The 15,195-nt window shown below is 34.1% G+C and overlaps 1 pseudogene; it reads left to right on the forward strand.

Annotated features, from left to right (window-relative positions):
• The first annotated feature begins 6,900 nt into the window (after positions 1–6,900).
• Positions 6,901–12,653, forward strand: LOC131634795 (vacuolar-processing enzyme-like; annotated as a pseudogene).
• Positions 12,654–15,195: the final 2,542 nt, after the last annotated feature.

A 15,195-nucleotide genomic window follows, 5' to 3' on the forward strand; every position in this document is an offset into this window, starting at 1 on the left:
TAGAACTAGTTAATGGTTCATGGTTCATAGTTCATAACTCATTGTGGAAGGCGTTTTTATAGTAGAGAGTTGTTAGTAAGTTGGTGTGTTTTTTATTTTCGTTCTTGTATCTTTTTTTTTTGGAAATGGTCCCTGAATGTTAAAATCCTTTTAGTTTTCGTCCTTAAAATTGAAATCCGTAGGAAAATTCGTAGAAAACCTGCAGATTTTCTTGCGGATTTTCACTTTAGGGACTAAAATCAAATGAAATTTAACATTTGAGGACTTTATCTCCAAAAATAAATATACAGGGACGAAAAATAAAAACACGCCAACTTATTGGGACCAAAAGACTATTTAACCCTTCCTATTATTATTATTATTATTATTATTATTATTATTATTATTATTATTATTATTATTATTATTGTTATTATTATTCTTACAATTATTGTCTAGAGTATACTAATACTAATACTAATAATAATAATAATAATAATAATAAAAATAAACTTTTAACTATAATAATATCTTGATAATATAATTAAAATCAAGAGTATATTGATATTATTATTATTTTATTATTATTATTATAGTCAAAAGTATACTGATAAAATTATTATTTTCAAAAGTATGCAATACTACTATTATTATTATTATTAAATGCAAAAATATACTTATAATATAATTATAGTCAAAAGTATACCTCATTATTAATTAATAATTTTTAGCTTTAATTTTATTATTTATTATTATTATCATTAATTTTAACTTTAACTTTTGTAAATAAAATAAAGGTAAGAGTATCTAAATTTATTATTATTTTATTAATTATTTGTCGTTGAGTATATTTAAAAAGAATTTGATAGAAAATGGTTGAATTTTTTATATTAAAAAGGAAATAAATGATATTTCTTAAATAAAAAAATTCATAATTGAATAAACATTGACTTTTCAACTAAAAATATGAAGAAAAAAAAGGATAATATTCATGTTAAAGTTGACATCTCGTGTCAATGTTGTTAGACGCTGGCCTAAGGATCTAGAGGGGGGGTGAATAGATCTCACAGAGTTTTTCGGAATTATTTCGAACTAAGGCGAAAGCGATTCTGAATCGACTTGCGTCTATTCCGGACCGTTATTGCAAGGGTCGTATATGTGACAAAACCACAAGATAATTGAGATTAACGATGAAATGATATGTTATCGAATCAATATGTTTCACTTTAGAAAATCGATTAACTTTTGATTTGATAAACTTTGATTTGCAATGCAGTAATAATGAAAGAAGCAAAAGCACAAACACTTGGTGATAATGATCAAATTGATGGTGATTCAATGTGTGATGAATTGTGATGTTTATACAAGTTCTTAATTCACAATTTTAACACTCGAATCGTTGATCAATTTGCAATTATAACCAAATATGAACAGAACGTAAATGAAAAGATAAAAGCGACAAGAACACGATATTTGTTTAGGCAGTTCGTTGATCGTCCTCGCTACGACTACGTCTGCCCCCAATTCCAAACTGAAATTGGGAAATCTTCCATTAATATTGAAAGCAGTTTATACAAAGAAGATAACAAAGTGATAAACAATAAACCAAAATTGTCGATCCTTTGAATCTTCTTCCCCCTTAATCTTGAGCCAGATCAAGGTCTTCCAAGAGCTTCACTTTGATCCCTTTCTGCAGTGTCTTGAATTGCTTGAACACTTGTTCTTCAATCTTCACACTCAGCTGGATCCTTGATGAAGCCTCTTGATAAAAACCCCCAAAATTCACCAATCTTGGAGGACAAAACCCTCAGATTTTATTCATCAAAAATCCCACAAATCTTCACCCACTAGGAATCTTCAATTCCGTTCCATGGACGTTATCGATCTTGAACGTAAACCCTCAACGCAAAAATGATTGTGTGTAGTTGTGTTGGAGTTGTGTCGATGATCGAAGATGAGAAGCCTTTGTGTATCTTTCAGTTGTTGGTGTTTTTTTGAATAATTAACATGGAATGATATATATAGTTGCTGGTATGTTGGAGCAGAGTGAACACATGATTTGGAAAGTTTTCAGCAGATAGGTCGACCTACCTTAGTACTTAGGTCGACCTAACAGAAGTAAAATGAGCCAAATTGAATTTGTTGCTAGTTGGGTCGACCCATTGGTAGGTTAGGTCGACCTAGAATCAGTTAATTCAGCTTTTTGGAGATTTCTTCAGATTAGGTCGACCTGTGGATGTGAGTGGGTCGACCTAACAGTGATATGAGAAAAACTCTTCAGTTTAGGTCGACCTGGGAGTGTGGGTAGGTCGACCTAACAGTGACCTTGTCAGTTTTGCTGAGTTTGCTCTGGTTTTGAGTCGACCTAGGGCTTTGCTTGGTCGACCTAACAGATGCAATACCATTTTCTGAGTGATTTGTGCTTCATAATCTTCCATTGTCTTGAGTCATTCATTTATGCTTTTGTATTTGGTTGCTTGTGATGTTTGCCATGAATCAAAAACTCATTTGTGAGTGTATGCTTGTTCTTACATATGTCTATATATATATATATATATATATATATATATATATATATATATATATATATATATATATATATATATATATATATATATATATATATATATATATATATTGGTGATTTTAGTATCATCAATGCATTTTGGTAGTAATGTGATTTACTATAGGCCAATGCAATTATGTGTTAAGTTTGAAACGAGTTAGGGTAGTGCGGAGTGCACGCTCGTCGAGCCAAACGCGTAATTGAATATGAATAATAGAAACGGGCATAACGTTTCGTTTGAATAGTTGCACCCGTTCCCAACGGACATAACGATTCGTTTGGATAGTTGCACCCGTTCCAACAGACATAACTGTTTTTCGAAAAGGTGTGTCTGTTCGTTTCTATTATTGGTTTCCTATATAAGGAGTCTTTTGGTCTCGATTTGATATACGAAATTACAGACTTCCTCTCTACATTCTGATCTGTTCTCTTTTGTCAGAAACAGATTGTTCTTCGAGAATTATCCCCGCAAGGATTTCGTGAACCCAAACAAGAATAGGGTCGAAATACTTTGTTCGGAAAGTGAACGAACACGATTCTTGAAGATATCCAGGATTATCACACCATTTATCTAACAAACGGACAAAGTATTCTTTCTGATAATCATGGCTGGCGGAGGAAGCACCGTCAAGGAGATGACCAAAAGTTTCAGAAAATTGGACAAATTTCAAGGACAATTTAATATGGCGAACACACGAAAAATTTACATCATAAACCGGTATTTTGTATAATGGTTACCGAGGCTTTAGTTTCAAACATCAAAGAGATGAGAGAAATTTCAAATCAAATATTTAACGGGAATCAACATCATTAATTCGGGTACGTTCTATTATTTAAAAAAAATGCATTATCATTCTTGCCGAAATCATGATTTTGTATTATGGAAAAATTATTGAATGATATTAATATATAATGTATATGATTCTAGAAAATTATTCATATATACCATGTTTAAAAATGATAGATTATAGTGTTTGCTGTACTGTTTCAAACTTACACCGTACTGTATATAAGACCATATCCTTGAATTTCTAGCCATTTGCGGTACTATACAGGCATTAATTTTCTTATCATTTCCTTTGCAACCTTTGATTTTTATATACATTATTATATTGGACTGTTATATCAAATATATACTGTTATATTAGTTCTTCTATTGAATTAGTGTGATTGAATTCATATACCTTTTCGTTGTGTGATTGAATTCATATACCTTTTCGTTATGCAACGTGTATGCAACGTGTATACAATTACACTGCTTGGTGACAAAGTTTTACCATGCAACGGGGATATAATTTATATTGCATGTATATACCTTTTCGTTACACTGCATGTATATAATTTTAATATATATTATTTCAAGTTTGTACAGCATATAATTTATATTGAATTCCGAGATGTGGAATTTGAGAATCTTATCACGGAGGATAAGGAATTCAAAATTCCCACAAATGAAAACCTCGTGAGGAAGGTTCTCTACGGATTTATTGAAAAATAAATCGAAAGTTTGTCGATGATTGTTGAAAAACAAATCGAACTTAGAATAAGCAAAGTCTGAAAGGCTAAGGATATAAGACCGAACAAAATCACTTTTCGACTTATTTCTCTTGTGCAGAAGGAAATAGTGAGAGTTTTGTTCGTGATGTTCTTATCCTTCAAGTGGAAGACGATCCTAAGACTTATAAGGAAGCAATAGCTTCAAAGGACTATGTTTTTGGAATAATGATATCCAAGATGAAATAGATTCAATAATGTCAAACCATACTTGGAACTTGTCGATCTACTTAAAATATCAAAATCCATTGGATGCAAACAGATGTTTAGAAGGAAGTATTATAGTGATGATACACTAAACATATACAAGAATTGATTAGTAACCAAAGGATTCAGACAAAAAGAAGGGATTGATTATTTCGATACCTATGCTCCAGTTGCCCGTATCACTATTATTAGATTGTTGATTGCCTTGGCGGCTATTCATAATCTAGTGATTCATCAAATGGATGTCAAAACAGCATTTCTGAATGGTGATTTGGAAGAAGAAGTGTATATGAAGCAACTTGAAGGTTTTGTAATGCCTGGTAATGAGCATAAAGTGTGTAAGCTAGTTAAGTCGTTGTATGGGCTGAAACAAGCTCCGAAGCAGTGGCATCAAAAGTTTGATGAGGTTGTTTTGTCTAATAGTCTCATTCTAAACCAAGCTGACAAATGTGTATATAGCAAATTTGATACATCCGGTAAAGGAGTTTTCATTTGTCTATATGTTGATGACATGTTGATCTTTGGCACCGACCAAAATCAAGTTGATAAAACAAAGAATTTCTTGTCATCAAAGTTCTCCATGAAAGATATGGGAGAAGCGGACGTTATTCTTGGTATTAAGATTAAACGGGAGAATAAGGGGATTGTAATTACGCAATCTCATTACATTGAGAAAATACTCAAGAAGTTCAATTATGAAAATTGTTCTCCAGTAAGTACACCCATGGATCCAGGAGAAAAGCTTATGCCAAATACAAGTAAACCTGTGGATCAACTCGAATACTCAAGAGCTATAGGCTCTTTGATGTATGCTATGATTAGCACTAGACCAGATATTGCTTATGCGGTTGGAAAGTTGAGCAGATTTACTAGTAATCCTAGTAGACATCATTGGCATGCGATAACTAGGGTATTCAAGTACTTGAAGGGTACTATGAATTATGGATTGTCATATATGGGATTTCCTTCGGTGTTAGAGGGTTATTAGGATGCTAATTGGATAAATAATGTTGAAGATTCATCCTCTACAAGTGGATGGGTGTTCTTGCTTAAGGGAGGCGCCATTTCATGGGCTTCCAAGAAGCAAACATGTATAACTAGTTCCACAATGGAATCTGAGTTTGTAGCATTAGCTGCTGCTGGTAAAGAAGCAGAATGACTAAGGAACTTGGTATATGAGATTCCGATATGGCCTAAACCGATATCACCAATTTCTATCCATTGTGATAGCAGTGCCACACTGGCTAAAGCATATATAGTCAAATATACAATGGAAATTCTAGACATTTGGGTATTAGACATAGTATGATTAGGGAATTAATCATGAATGGGGTGATATCTATTGAGTTTGTTCGGTCGCAACAAAAATTAGCTAACCACTTGACGAAGGGGTTAGCTAGAGACTTAGTGAAAAAGTCGGTAATTGGGATGGGATTAAAGTCCATTTAAATCTATTAGTTATGGTATACCCAATTCCCTTATAATACAACGTTAGAAGCAGAATTCAATGTGGAAGGATCATAGTTAAAGATTGGAGCAATTGTGTTTATCTTCCCAAGGTATGTGCTCAGACCTGCAAGTGATGGCTAGGTTGAAGTATATCTTCTTAATGGTTCTTTTGAAAAATTGCTAATGCAGGTGCAAGATTAAAAGGATCACCTATGTGAGCATGAAGTTTTGCCGCTTCAAGAAGCTTGGACTTGGCTTCCTATATGCTTATTAATGGATAAGGACACATGGCTTGTAAAGTGTCAAGTATGAATAGTAGAGTATTGTAAGAAACATATGTGTACTATATATATCTTTAGATATTCAAATGGATTGACGGGTTCAATCATTATGACACCCCGATTTTCGAATATTTGGAATGTGTATTTGTACTAAGATGAAAATTCAATCGTAAGACATTTTCTTCTATGCATTTGTTTGATCGTTATACCTGTAAAGTAAATCAAGGATTATACTAAAATGGGGGGAGTTTGTTGGTGATTTTAGTATCATCAACGCATTTTGGTAGTAATGTGATTTACTATAGGCCAATGCAATTATGTGTTAAGTTTGAAACGAGTTAGGATAGTGCGGAGTTCACGCTCGTCGAGCAAAACGCGTAATTGAATATGAATAATAGAAACGGGCATAACGTTTCGTTCGAATAGTTGCACCCGTTCCCAACGGACATAACGATTCGTTTGAATAGTTGCACCTGTTCCAACAGACATAACTGTTTTCCGAAAAGGTGTGTCTGTTCATTTCTATTATTGGTCTCCTATATAAGGAGTCTTTTGGTCTCGATTTGATATACGAAATTACAGACTTCCTCTCTACATTCTGATCTGTTCTCTATTGTCAGAAACAGATTGTTCTTCGAGAATTATCCCCATAAAGATTTCGTGAACCCAGACAAGAATAGGGTCGAAATACTTTGTTCGGAAAGTGAACGAACACGATTCTTGAAGATATCCAGGATTATCACACCATTTATCTAACAATATATATATATATATATATATATATATATATATATATATATGTTTGTATGTATCATTATTAAATTGTTGTCACAACTTTCTTTCACAAAGAAATCGTATACAAAAATGAACACGAAGAGCATATACGGGCTTACATTGATATTTTCGATATGGGTGAGTGTAACAGTAAGTGTGTTAGAAGGACTTGGTGAGTCTAAAAAATGGGCATTACTAGTTGCTGGTTCTAAAGGTTATGAAAATTATAGGCACCAAGCTGATATTTGTCATGCTTACCAAATATTAAAAAAAGGTGGTCTTAAAGATGAAAATATTATCGTTTTCATGTATGATGACATTGCCTTTCATCCCGAAAACCCAAGGCCTGGTATTATAATTAATCATCCAAATGGTTCTGATGTTTATCATGGAGTTCCAAAGGTATATATACATATTCAATCGTGAGTTTTCTTTGATTTTCAAAAAATAATTGTGTATACCAATTGTTTGTTTATTGTTAAAAGAAATTACAACCTTTAATATATTTTTTACCTCCATTAATCTATATGTTTGAAGTATTTATATGATGAAAAGCATTTATTTAAATTTGTGTAGGATTATATTGGAGATGAAGGAAATGAAAGGAACTTTTTTGCAGTACTTAGTGGCAATAAAAGTGCTGTAAAAGGAGGTAGTGGTAAAGTATTAGAAAGTGGGCCAAATGATACTATTTTCATTTACTATGCAGACCATGGCTCTCGTGTTACAGTAGGTTAGTAAGTAACTCCCTAAAGTGTTTTTTTTGTTCAAAGAATATGTGAAATTTACAAACACACAATTTTTAAAATCATTTGTGCTATCTTTACAAAATTGTTTCTTTTTCTTGTAATCATACATTATGTATAAAAAACGAAATATGGATAATTAATTTTTAGATTATTATTAATAAATGTATTTTCATGTTTCTTTTCCAATCTTTCTTTATAATTTTTATTTTCAATAAAGGAGTATTAGGTACATTTCGTCACTTAAATATTATTTTTAACCATCACTCTTTTAATCAGATGATATTAACACATATCTCACTATTTTAAAATTTAAAAAATGAGTTTCACATTCAATTTTCTAATTGCCACTTTTTATTTATTAAAATGTATAACTATTTTGATCCTAGTTCCCACTCAAAACTATTTGTTCATGACAGGTTTGCCAGACGGGGGTCTCCTTTATAGCAAAGATTTTGTAGATGCATTGAAGAAGAAACATTCTGCTAAATCCTACAAAAATATGGTAAGAACTTATTTTAATTTATAAACACGAGTATTAAATATTTAAGATTTTTTTTATAAGCAAGGATTTCAATATAATTAATACTAGGAATATTGAAACCCGCTTAAAAAAAACAATATTTGTATACTTGAATATTAAAAGTTTGTTAATTGTTAGATTTCTTATTTATTTAACTAAATAAAATAAAATAAAGGTGATATACATGGAAGCGTGTAATTCTGGAACCATGTTTGGAGGACAACTTCCAAATGATATAAATATTGGTTTTTTCTTCACCCACCTCCTAACCTTCTTGCCCACCCCTGGTGAATTTACCATAATACCCCTTGTTTCGGAAGTTCATTTCCGAAACGGTACTTTTTTTTGGAAAAAAGGTGTTTTCGGAAATGAACTTCCGAAAACGTGTTTTTTTTAATATAAAATATTGATTTCGGAGATGCATCTCCGAAATAAAGTCACTTTTCAGAAAATGTGGTGTTTCGGAAGTTCATCTCCGAGCGCACCCCCCTTGGAGGAATTCGGAAATGCACTTCCGAAAATAGGTCTGGACAGAAGAAAATGAACAATTCGCTTTATTTAATCAGGTGAAAATTACAACGATAATATTACATAAAATTAAAGTTACATATTGTTAAACACGGGTAGGTGGGGATGAGAGAGTGGTGGGGAGAAAAAAAGGCTTCCAAATTTCAAAAGGTTTATTTATTATTTTAATAAAAATACGTACAACTGAAAGTAACAAATGACGGAGGAGGTGTAACCGGAGCCGAAACATATGACGGAGGAGGTGGATGTCCGGAGGAAGAAGACCCGGAGGTACGTCCACCGCGAGACAAAGGAGCCAATCAATGTAAGCTATAATTTATCATTATCATCAGGGGACGTCATTACAAAAAATTGGAAAAAAAATCTTATTATTTTTAATCTTGATTTTTTAGAAATGACGTCCCCAGATGATAATCATAAACTATAGCTTACATTGATTGGCTACTTTGTCTTGTGGTGGACGTATCTCCAGTTCTACTTCCTCCAGACATCCACCTCATCCGTCATATCTTCCGACCCCGGTTACCACTTCCAAAAACTAACATGATAAATCCAATACAAATACACTGTGCGATACAATCCGAAATCAGAACAAAACAAAACAAAAACATGTTATTCTGCCCGACGAGCGTTACAAAATACACATCAAACGAAAAAAAACACGTTATTCATCCCAACGAGCGAACTCCTCCGAATGAAGATAATTATACCAATCCTCATCCCACTCAGTCTCAGAACCATCAGCGTTGATCACGACTCTCATGCCTGAAGACTGAGCTTGAGCATCCGGGCCCCGGGCCCCCTGGGAACGAGAAGTAGAGCCGGTCGAAACATTCTTCTTCTCCTTCACCTCCTTCACCTCCTTCACCTCCTTCACCTCTTTCACCTCTTTCTTTGAAGAATCCTTTCTTCCCTTAGCGCCCTCTCTAGAAGACATGTTCCTGTAAACAATTGAATTCGATTAATATGCGAGACAAAATAAAAAACAAAAAAATTTGAACTTCTGATATATTTCGGAAGTTCATTTCCGAAAACTGGGATGGAGGTGTTTTCGGAAATGAACTTCCGAAACACCCCTGCGATGCAATTTCCTGCAACTTCCATGGCAGACCCCTAAATCAACCTTCAAACCAAATCAAAATGCTTCTAAACAACCTAAATACTACTAACAACCTAGCCATATATCATTTATGCAATTAAAACTCTAAATAACATGCATTTGAATAATAGATCTAAAAATTTCAAAACTTACAAAGTGTTAGGATTGAGGGCTTTTGAATGTTGTTTAGCAGTGTGATTGGAGCCTTGATGCAGCTTTGGAATTCTGTTTGCACAAATTTTCGCCTCTGCCACTTTTTGTTTTGATTTAGGGTAAATGATTGGGGGAGGGGGAGTGTTTTGATAAATCTGCAGAAATCGCAGTATTTCGGAAGTGAACTTCCGAAATAATTGTTTCGGAAATGAACTTCCGAAGTAAGTCAATTTTTTTAAAAAAACACGCTTTCGGAAATGAACTTCCGAAGCAGGGGTAGTTTTGGTTTTTCGCAGGAGGTGACCACCCATAGGGAGGTGGGTAAAGAAATTTTCTAAATATTTATGTAACTACTTCTGCCAATGAAGACGAATATAGTTATGCATTTTATTGCCCAGAAACTCCTCCTTCACCGCCACCTGAGTATACAACTTGTTTGGGAGATTTATACAGTATATCATGGATGGAAGACAGGTATTATATAATTCTTGATTGAATAACTTTTTAAAGATTATATAAAGACTACCATTAGTCTAAAATAATTCTTGCTAAGCTAGTTTGTTAATGGTGCAGTGAAAGAAATGATATGACAAAAGAGACTTTGAAACAACAATATGAAACCGTAAGTATCATAGAAGTTTTTTTTCTTAATTTCTTAATACTTATATTTGACATTTAAATATTTGGAATGTAATTTCTTAATTTCTTAATACTTATATTTGACATTTAAATATTTGGAATGTAATGAATAGGTTCGGAAGAGAACAATAGGTGAAGAACATGGTTCGCATGTGCAATATGGTGATTTTAAACATGGTTCGCATGTGATGCAATATGGTGATTTAAAGATGGAGAATGATTTTCTATCTACATACATGGGTGCAAACCTTACTAATGTTAATGTTGGTCATGAATCATACATGGGTCTAAATCCTACAACTCCAACAAGGCTTATTGACCAAAGCGATGCCACTTTAATTTATCTAAAAACTAAGGTAGTTATAATTTTAATATTTTTTTACATGCTAAAGTTTTGATAGAGGTCACTATAAAATGTGTCTTGCGCACTCTAAATTACAATTGTATTTTAACTTAAACAACACGAAAAATTACGAGATTAATGGATATGCACCGGCAATATAAAATAACTTTACAGAGTCGTTTAATAATAAATCAACAATCTACTATGTCATCTAAATCATTTTAAATTTTAAAGGTGATTTGACAAAATATACAATATTTATTGGTTGACCATGTAAAATTGCAATACACTATCAATGCATCTTCAATTATCTCAAAAATTAATTTACACAAGTTAGATTGCAATAACGAATCTTTATTATAATATGTTGCATAGACACATGTTTCATTCATAGGAAAAGAAAATTTTCTAAAACAATACTCCCTCCGTTCCTTTTTAAGTGTCGTTTTAACAAAAAACTCTTCAATCAAGATAGTGGATTATTTGAGTTACTTTTTCTATTATACCCTTATTTATTTTTCTCTTTCCAAATAAATTCAATCATAAACTCTCTTTTTCCAATAAATAATTGAAAATTTTGAGGTGGAGTTATTTAGAAAATAAGGGTATAAATGACAAATTATAACATTAAATTATAAAACGACACTTAATAGGACTCGAACCATTTATTCATGCTTTGTCATAAGATCCGAGGGGTTTGGCTGGCTGTTATGAAGTGGTTGGATCTGGACAGTGTGGAGGCGGTGGACTGTTGTAGCCAAATTCGTTTGGGTGTCTCGAACTTGAAGGGAAAGATGAAGAGCAATAGAGCTGCAGCAATTTGGATGACAGTTTGGTGGTGCATTTGGAGGGTCCGTAATGCAATAATTTTCAAAAATGCGGAGTTCGATAGCGTTGAACTGTTCTATTCAATTCTGTGGCATTTTTGGTGGTGGTTGGCAATAGTAGCTAAAGAGAGAATTTTGTGTAACTTCTATGAATGGTTCAAAAACCCGTCGTTATGTAATTAAGAAGAGAGCATTCATGGTTGGGTTGCATACTGTTTGTATTTCTTTTCTCTTGTAAGGGTTGAGTACCCCTAGTACTCTATTCTTTAATGCAAGAGTTATTTATGAAAAAAAAAAAAAATAGGAACAAAAAAATTCTTCTAAAACGACACTTAAAAAGGAACGGAGGGAGTAATAATTATGATAATGATAGTAACTATTATTACTATTATTATTATTTATTATTATTATTATTATTATTATTATTTATTTTATTTTTTTTCCTCTGGTATGGTACTTGAGTTAAAAATATAATTAAATTAAGATGAGAAAAATTGTTTTCTTAATCTTTTTCAGTTGAAAAGGGCCTCAAATGGTTCACAGGAAAAACTAAAAGCTCAAAAGGAACTAGAAGTTGAAATCGCTCATAGAAAACATGTTGACAATACTTTTCACCTAATAAGCAATATCTTGTTTGGAAAAGAGAATGGTTTCACAATGATGTCTATGTGCGTGCTCCAGGCCAACCTATTGTTGATAATTGGGACTGTTTAAAGATGCTTGTAAGTTCTATACCTTACAATAATGTTTTCTTATCATTTTTCAAATCTCAAAGTATATAATTTTTGGGTGAATATATGTGAAATATTAAATACAGATGTTTTCTTAATATTTTATGCAGATAAAAACTTATGAAGGTCATTGTAGTCCCTTATCAAACTATGGAACAAAATACTTAGGAGCCTTTGCTAATATGTGTAATGCTGGTATTAGTGTAAACCAAATGGTTGAAGCAGCATCACATGCTTGTCTGAAGAAAGAATAAGATTCTCAAGAATGTAATAATTAATATATTCTAGAGTTAAATAATAGTTCAATCTCTGGTATAAAATGCATCATATCATTGTAATATTTGTATCAAATCACCCATAACGATATTAATGTATACCAGTTTGAATGAGAATATATAATTTATAATTTTATGTCTATTTATAATTTCAAAAAATAAATATTAATCCATCATTGCAAGGAAAATGGCCAGTTTCTTCGCCGTTGAGTGAAATTGAAATGCTTGTAGAATTTAAAATGACACTGTCTCACGTTAGGGTTTCTGAAATGCAAGTGAATAGTGTAACTACTTTTTAGCAATAAAGTGTGGTTTTAAGATCTGTTTGTGAATCAACACAAACCAAAAAACACCCAACAGAAATTAATCCAACATAGCCATAACCAAAAATTGATCGACAAAACTACATATGATGAGAGAGAAAGTTAGTGAGAGAAACAGCGGTGGGCACTAGTTTGTTGTTTTTCTGGTTTTTTTTTCCATGGCTGTTCAAGGGTTGCAACCAGGAGGTGTTTGGCATAAGGTGAAAAGAAAGGAGAGACATGCTTTAGTTAATAGCAAATGGGATATTTTGAAGAATAACATTGATGGAGTCATAGGCGAGATCACCTCTTTTTTTATAACGGATTTTGATCACAAATAGAGAGCTAGAGATCTTTTTTTCGAATTCAAAGATCTGGGCTTGGTGGATGAAATTGTAATTCCACCAAAGAAAGACTGGAGAGGCGAAAAGTATGGATTTGCGAGGTTTGTGAACGTTGAGGACGTGAGATTGCTAGAGGTCAAACTGGATAATCTGTGGCTTGAAGGCAGGAAGATGAGGGCTAATGTATCTAAATTTAAAAGGACTGATCAGAAGAAAAGACTAATACCGGAGATTAATGTTTCCACCAGGGAGGAATCGGCAGGCGTTAACAGGTTTAGCTCAAAGGGGGTTCTGAGGAAAGCTCTGGGAACAGGGGTTGTTGTCGTTGGCGATGCTAGGAACCAAACTAAATCTTACGCGGATTTGCTGAAGGACAATGTCACTAATAGGTCCAATATCAAGCAAGGGGAAGGATTTATGAAGATCAATCAGATAGTTTCAAATACGGGGGAAGTAAGCATTAAAGAGGACATTAACAAAACTTTTTATTTCAGTTCTAACGCAGAAGAGCAAAACCGTTACCGCAACGCAATGGTGGGGATTACGAAGGCACCTGGTTTAGCTTTCGGCGTGAGCAAGAGTTTGTTGGAGGAAGGCATCTTTTCAGTGGTAGCAACTCCTTTGGGACCAAACCTTTGTTTGTTGGAAGAGAAAGTCCAAGGGGATCTGGAGAGATTGCTTAAGGATGCAGGGGAGTGGAAGAGCAGCTGGTTCAAAGAGGTTAGGGGTTGGAAGAAGAAGGATGTCGAATGTTTTAGATCTGTGTGGGTATCTATCTATGGAATCCCTTGTTTCGTTAGAAACAGAAGGTTCTGTGATCTTCTATTATCTGACATAGGGGTGGTGGCTAACGGAGAAGCTTTAGAAGGAAACCAAATTAGACTGGACGTCACTTCCTTGATGCTCTTCACGGACCAGTTGGAAACTATCAATAGGAAGATAGCAGTGTCGATTGACGGAGAGTGGTTCAACATTTTGGTGAAGGAGGAAGCGGCGGTTCGGGTGAGCGACATGGAGGAGTCTTGGTCGGGGTCGGTGTTTTCCACGAAGGAGCCGGCAGGAGCTGATCCGACGGCGGAGAGAGAAATGATGGATGAGGACGACGATTCTTCTGGTAGCGTGTGGTTCGGCGAAAAAGGGTTAAATTCTTCGAGGTGTGTCAGAGGAGCAGGCAATCATTCTTCAGAGCCGCAGGGAGGTAGTTTCGTTAGGGAAGAAGCCATGGTTTTAGGGGATAAAGGGAAAGTCATAGCACCAGAGAGGGATGTGCAGAGCAGAACAGAAAGCTTTAGCGGTGAAAGTCTTTCTAGGGTGGCCTTTACGGCTAATGAAGCGTTCTATGTGAAAGAGGGTTTGGTTCCAATGCTAGTGGAGAAGGTGATTAATAGTGAGGTGCCTACAAGAAGTGGGCCAATAGATATTTTTTCAGTGGGCCAGCATTTTAAAAAGCCCTTAGCTGGCGCAGGGCCTCTTTTACAAAAGGCGGTTTCGGGTCCACCAAGGGAGGTCGTATTTAATAATTCTTTTGACTCTTATGTGGGGCCCAGGGAAGTCAAAATAGATTTTATTGGCAAAGAAGCTGTCAATTCCATGCACGTAGTTAGAAGGGCAAAAGGAGACCATGAGGCACTGTGTTTTGATGATCATTGTTATAGACTGAAAAACTCTAAAAAAGTTAGGAAACAAATGCGTGAGATCATAAACTTGGGAGATAGAGTGGATAATTATATTTACCCTGCTGAGTTGGTGTTTCCTTTGAGCTCTGGAAATGGGCCTGGGTCAGCCAGCGGGTGCACTTCTGGAGGGCAGTCCTATTCGAATGACTCTCTTACTCATTCTGATGTTAGAAACTACAATGATAGATTGATCAAAAGA

This window comes from Vicia villosa, unplaced genomic scaffold (genome assembly GCF_029867415.1).
Source record: "Vicia villosa cultivar HV-30 ecotype Madison, WI unplaced genomic scaffold, Vvil1.0 ctg.001354F_1_1, whole genome shotgun sequence".
Lineage (NCBI taxonomy): Eukaryota > Viridiplantae > Streptophyta > Magnoliopsida > Fabales > Fabaceae > Vicia > Vicia villosa.